A 6,631-nucleotide genomic window follows, 5' to 3' on the forward strand; every position below is an offset into this window, starting at 1 on the left:
TTTAAAAAAAAATGACAATTAAAACTCTCCTATCCATCTCAGACGTAACTGATTAAATCTGTCCTATCAATCCAATTTTGTCTTAGTACTTTTTGCCACCTGGAGCAACCATCAAGTTTGTGATATGCATGTACGATTTCCAAGAATAAACATACAAATTAAAAAAGAAGAAGGAATTTGCTCAATTTTACAACTCATGTAGAAATATATTGAGCCAATTTTCATATAGAAATGTTTTAATTGATTACGAATGAGTAACCAACTTCCTTGGTAATAAATCTATCTTGTCTGTAGAAACAAAAAACATACAAACAAACCAAAAAAAAAGAAGAAGACAAGAACTTATACCAGGAGATATATGTCTCATTCTTAAGGTGCCTTCACATTGTCCTAAAATTGACACAAGACGGCCATCCGAATACAGAATTTTCAGTTTCGAACAAAGTTGGCCCCGAACTTCGTTGGAAGCCAATCAACAGCCGAAGCAAAAACGATATCTACAAAGGGTCACACGATAGCACCCGAACCACGCTGGAAGACGTGAATCTTCGTGAAGTTTACCCAAAAGGACACACAAAGGAAGCACAATGGCTGCACAAAGATTTTGCCATCGCTCGAAAAGTTGCTACTGGAGCCTGAGAAACTCCACCAGCGGTCATACGGTGGCTTAAGATGCCCTCAGAAATGACCCAATACTTTTATCACTCAGAACCGAATTTGAACATTCCCTTTAATCGTGTGTCCATCTTTACTCAATCTAGGGATAGTGTAAATTTAAACAATATAGAAAAAGCTCTGGATGACTAAGGAAGTGATATTGAAGAATAATATTGCCTTTATAATACATACATTGAAAGCTAAATTGCAGCATTTTAGAAGGAATGTTATTAATATCAAAGGCAACCCATTTACATTGAGAATAGATATTACAAACTCTTGATACAACTGGCAACATTACAAGGCACACAAATGAACAGGGGTACTGGCATTCTTTTTCCCCCACAAGTTTCCTGCTTTTGTCTTTGTTTTTGATTTTGTCTTAAAGGGGATGGCTAGTAACTGATCAGTGGGAATCAGTGGGAATGCTGAGGGATGATTGTTCCAATCCTTGTGGGATTCATTTGAGAGTACATTATATATCTCCCGTTGTGTGAAAATTATTTGCTTCAGAACGGTCTCATATTCAAGTAATGTGTAGATACATGCCCCGTCACTGACCAGGCACGCTAACCTGAAAACATCAAACTGCACATTACTTGAATATGAGACCGTTCTGAAGCAAATAATTTTCACACAACAGTAGATATATAATGTACTCTTAAATGAATCCCATAAGGATTGGAACAATCATCCCTCAGCATTCCCACTGATCGGTTACTAGCCATCCCCTTTATAAACAGACCCAAATATGGAGGCCTTATGAACATCCCACGATAGGGTATGCCATCATGCATTTCTTCAACGGATTGATAATTCTCACAGAAAGGGAGCAGCATGACTTACAAAAAAATTAATGAATAGAAAGACATGCAAACACAATGTATGTCCCTCCATTGGAGAAACTACACATATGACAGCAGGATATGTACATCAAAGCTACAAAAAGACAAAAAATACTGGTTATGTGTCAAACAGCACCTCATGGACATTATAGATATTCCAATCACAATTCCTTACTGTTAGACATTGTTCCTTGAGAATGGATAGTATTTCATCATCACACACAGACATTACTTAAGTATATACACAACTGTCCACATGCTGAACCTTCAGTTTGGAAAGAGTATGAGCCATTAATGCACAGTAAAGCAACGAGGGGCATTTTGGTTCCTCCTTTTGTTTTTGTTTTTCTTCTTGTTTTTGTTTTTGTTTTTGTTTTTTTTAAGAGGGGGAGCGATACAGTAGCAGCATTGAGCTATTGATATCAACAGGAATGGACATGGTTTCCTGTAGGTTCCTTCTTTTGGTTTCTGGGTATTTTTTCACCCTTCTCTCTTTCCTTTTTTTTTTTTTTTTTTTTTTTTGAGGGGGAGGAATAGCAGCACTGAGCTATTGATATCAGCAGGACTGGTAAAAGTTAAAACGAGTTTCTGTAGCATCAAGTTTTTCATTACAGACTCCCTTTTGATCATAGTTGCGATTAACGGTGAAGTAAATAAAGCATAAAAAACACTTTCCTTTCGAACAACATGGATGCCAAAGCAAACACTCATAAAAAATCCAAGGAGGAAACAATACAGAGTGCAAACTGAAGGACACAAGTCACAACTAGAAAGATAAAACAATGCAAGCATTTCTGAATCTCATATCATCTTGACAACATCATCATGGATCCCTGGTTGAGAGGTTACTATAAAAGTGAATATTTTCGCAGAAGTAATTTTTTGCACTCTGCCACGTAAGATGAAGTTTGCATGTTCTCAATTCTGCCAAAGCATGGCATTAATTGCTGGAACATATGACATGCAAATATATTTGAATATTTTTATTTTTGCATTAGCTTCTGGTTCAGCAATATGAGCAAAAAAAAAATTTTCCACTCTTACAATGGTCCTCTGAAGATATGACCACTGCATGACATTATTTGCAGAACTAAGGTACCAAAGAGAAGCGATCTTTTGTCAGATCTCAAGCAGTATCCGATTCTTGTCACAATGCGCCAGATAGAGGATTTCTCTTCAAGGTACACAAGAAGACCTCAGCAATTCAAATATTTAAACAAGACAAATAAGTCTCTATGGGGGCACTAACCACTTTTCTCAATAACGTAAAAGCTGTTATTTTCGCATAGATATTTTTTTCACGAATGAAGAGGCCACAGACATTTTCGTGAGATGTTGTTAATGCGATTTGACACCGATGCTATAACACATGCACTAAAGCCTGTCCTTTTACTCTGCCACTTCAGTGTACATGTACATGGTACGGAGGTTTTTTGATTGTCAATAGAGGAGGGATACATGACATTGGACATACTAGCATGCATGTGCCTGTAGTATCGTAGTACAAGCAGCATTCCATGCACTACCTACAGTGTAATTGTAGCACATGTAGCATTCCATACTCTGCCTGATTCTAGCAAATGTAGCATTCAATTCACTATCTGGCACAAGTGGCATTCAAGACAACCAAAACATCACAGTGTCCAGCCAGCGAGCCATGGCCATTGTTTCACCCCAGTTGGGAAGACGTCAATAATGCTGCAAAATGAGCATGTTGATATTTTTGCACCACAAATTTAATGTGATCAAGATCAGGTGGCGATATTTTTGCCTGTTAAATTCACATTAAAATTCTACCCAACTGTGATGCATAAAAGCCACAAAAATTAAGCCATCATGAAAATGACATCTTTTACAGAACCATGAACAAGCGAAAAGGTGTTATCCTACTTAGACAAATTAACCCCATTCGAATCCTTCTATGTGCAGCACACCTGTTGCTTGTAAAGGTTCTATTTATCTGTCTCTACTTTATATCACTTCTGCTTTAGAAGTCTGCAGACAATGAAAATGCAAATCATGAATAAAAATGTCAACATACTATGTAATAAACACACATTCATTTATGGCATCGAGGTCATTTTTCCCTTAATTTTGTTTTGGGGCTTTTTTGGTTTCACTTCTGTGCTGGCTGCATTTCAAGCTTGTAACAACCCACTACAGATATACAACACATCAATTACATTTGATGGAAAAATATTTCATGCATTTTTCACACACTTTGTTGCTTTGCAAAAAGTTTGAACACACAAGCCCTGAAAAAGAGACAAAAAAAAATGTCCTTTAGAAGTAGAGGACAGTATACTTTGGCTGAAAACAAACAAACAAACAAACAACAAACATACAAAGACACATTTACACACACTCACACACAAATGCACACAAGCATGCACCCACACAAATATAGAAACACTTGCAGTATGGAAGGAACATATGTACAAACTGTCACATGCAAAAAATGTGAACAAAATGGTGGAATGTTAGTTATATACATTTCAGATGACTGAGTACCCTCCTTATGACTTGAAAGGCAAGACTTTAAAACAACTCCTCTGCAGCAACTCACGTCCCCTTAAAGGTGCATAGTTCCAGTAGTGTAGAGGGCGCTGTTGATGATACTGCCGATCACCATTAGCATTGATACGAAGATTGCCGAAGTTGAGCTGCCATCAAGAGTAAAGCGCGTAGGTGTTGCTTGGTAACGTTGACTTCGTTGTCTTCTCTGCGCTTCACGCAGTCTGTAGTAATGCCAGAGTGCGTGCATATGTGCTTCTTATTATGACATCACAAAAGAAGTTTGCTAATGCTGTCATCCCCCTCAGCCGAATCATGAGCCGAACTGTGATCGGACCACTGACTAGAGTGGATCGGACTCCTTCGGACTCGGGGAAGTGGGCCACAGCGTAAGCATAGGTCTCTACAGGAAACTTACACCGTGCGCCCGCGTACGCATTTGACTAAAACACCGGGACCATGCACCTTTAACCTGCAGAAATTAACCACAGTTCTATGATTTACATGTACTGTTTCAAACCCTTTTACACATCTATTCATTCGCTAAATACTGCCTAAGTGAGATAAGCTCCTGAAATCACAAATAGTTGTAGAAAAGGCCTGGGGAAAAAATGGACTTTTCATTTTTCTGTGTGTTTGAATCAAAAGTATCAATAATTATTGATACAATGCTGTCCTGTTAAGTAATAAAACATCATTCAACAATGTTACATAATTTCTCTTTTAAATATATCTGATTACCAAATCTTTACAAGGCTTCTGAATAGCTTGAATCAACTGAGCATTGGCCTTCTTTCCAAGCATGTAGAGAATGCCAGATGGGCAAATTTTCTGCCATGCTCACTGCACACAATATTTGTTGGTAGTCATCTCTAAAATCTAACACAAGTCATGCCAATAGTTCTCATTCAAACATGTCAAATGAAAAAGTTTTCATTTGTTCATCAATACACCAAATAAATCCACAAAACATCTACAAAATGCTGCTCAGTCCCACACATTCATTTTACAACTATTTCAAACCATGCTGGTACTGTTTTATAAACTATCACTAGGCAATCCACCTCTAATCACGATATAATGCAGGTTTTAAAAGGTGAAGATCAGTTTTGTCACTCCAATACACTGGCTTTTACAGCACCTCATGCATGTGAACATTTCCAAATCAAATTTTACATTTATTTTTGGCATTATCTAATGTGGCAATGACCAGATATGCATTCCTCTCACCAATTTTGAGAGCCTTCGAAGAATTATGATCACTGATGAACATTAAAAAATACCTGATGGCCTAGAGAGAGGTTTTCTAATGCCAGAAGATGCCACTGCCCAACCCTCTGCCCCAATCTATCTGACCCCCCTCCCCCTAAAAAATGGAAGACATGGTGTGACTGAATACAGAGAGGCAATATGAAGAAGTCACAAAAACACCCTTGAATACAAACTTTAACAGGTATTGGGAGGGCAGGAAGCTGCAAATGGAAGCTCAAAACAAACAAGGGGAAAAAAAATCAGAATTAAAAAAAAAAATAGAAAGGATGATATAATAAGAGTGTTAAGGGGACACTTAAAAATCTGAAGGGTTGCAGCAAGCAAACCAAAAATATTTCAGAATGAAAACAAATTAGAAAGGATGATATTATAAGAGCGTAAAGGGGACACTTCAAAATCTGGAGAAGGGTTGCCCCCCAGACATGCAGCTTTGTGTGTTAGAGTAGAAGGCAGAAGCGAGGCAGAAAGCACCAGTGTCAAAAGGGGCAGGGGCATCAGAGATGGGGTGGAGCTGTAATTCATCGTCATGGAGATGGGACTACCAGGGAAACGACACGCACTGTGATGTCTAGTCTTTGGCATCCTCTTCGGCACGGTCTGGCTTGGCTGTTCTCACAGCTGACTGAGCAGAAGCTGATAACAGAAAAGAAAGAGAGATCCATTCTGGTGTTTACCATAATGATAATAGAGACTCTTATAAAGCGCTCATTCTACCTAAAAAGATACTCATAGCACTGTAGAAGAGAGTACACACGTATCATAGTGACTTTTAAAGCGTACTGTGCATCCCAGAGAGATTCTGAAACTATGCATTCGGCATGTACTGAACATTTAACAGACAAAGCATTCCCTTTTAAATTTTCATGCTTTCAATTGTATTTTAAACCGTAAGCTGAGAACCAGAAGAGCATTTTTGTGTTCTAAGATTCTAGCGTAAATAAAAAATGAAATAATCCATTTTTAAGAAATAAAACATTTCTTTAATCAAAAGTGGGTAGAGTTAAAAGCATTGTTCTAAATATAGGGTAAAATAGCGCCCATGCGGTTTCAATATTTAAAATTTTACTGAATATGAAATAATTTAAATCTAATACCACATGTAGAGGAGATCGAGCTCTACAACATGATACCAATAACTCAATACCCCCCCCCAAAAAAACAACAACAAACAAACAAACAAACAAACAATGTGATAAATCCCTTTTGGTTCTCGGCCGACGAAATGCAAGGCCTGTTTCTTTTCAGTTTTCTGCTTTTTCAACTCGACTCGGGTAACAGCATCACCCATTCATGATGACAGTCAGAAAAAGATCCAGCACTCACCATACTGCGACAGCCTCCTC

The sequence above is a fragment of the Diadema setosum genome, chromosome 21 (genome assembly GCF_964275005.1).
Source record: "Diadema setosum chromosome 21, eeDiaSeto1, whole genome shotgun sequence".
Classification (NCBI taxonomy): Eukaryota; Metazoa; Echinodermata; class Echinoidea; order Diadematoida; family Diadematidae; genus Diadema; species Diadema setosum.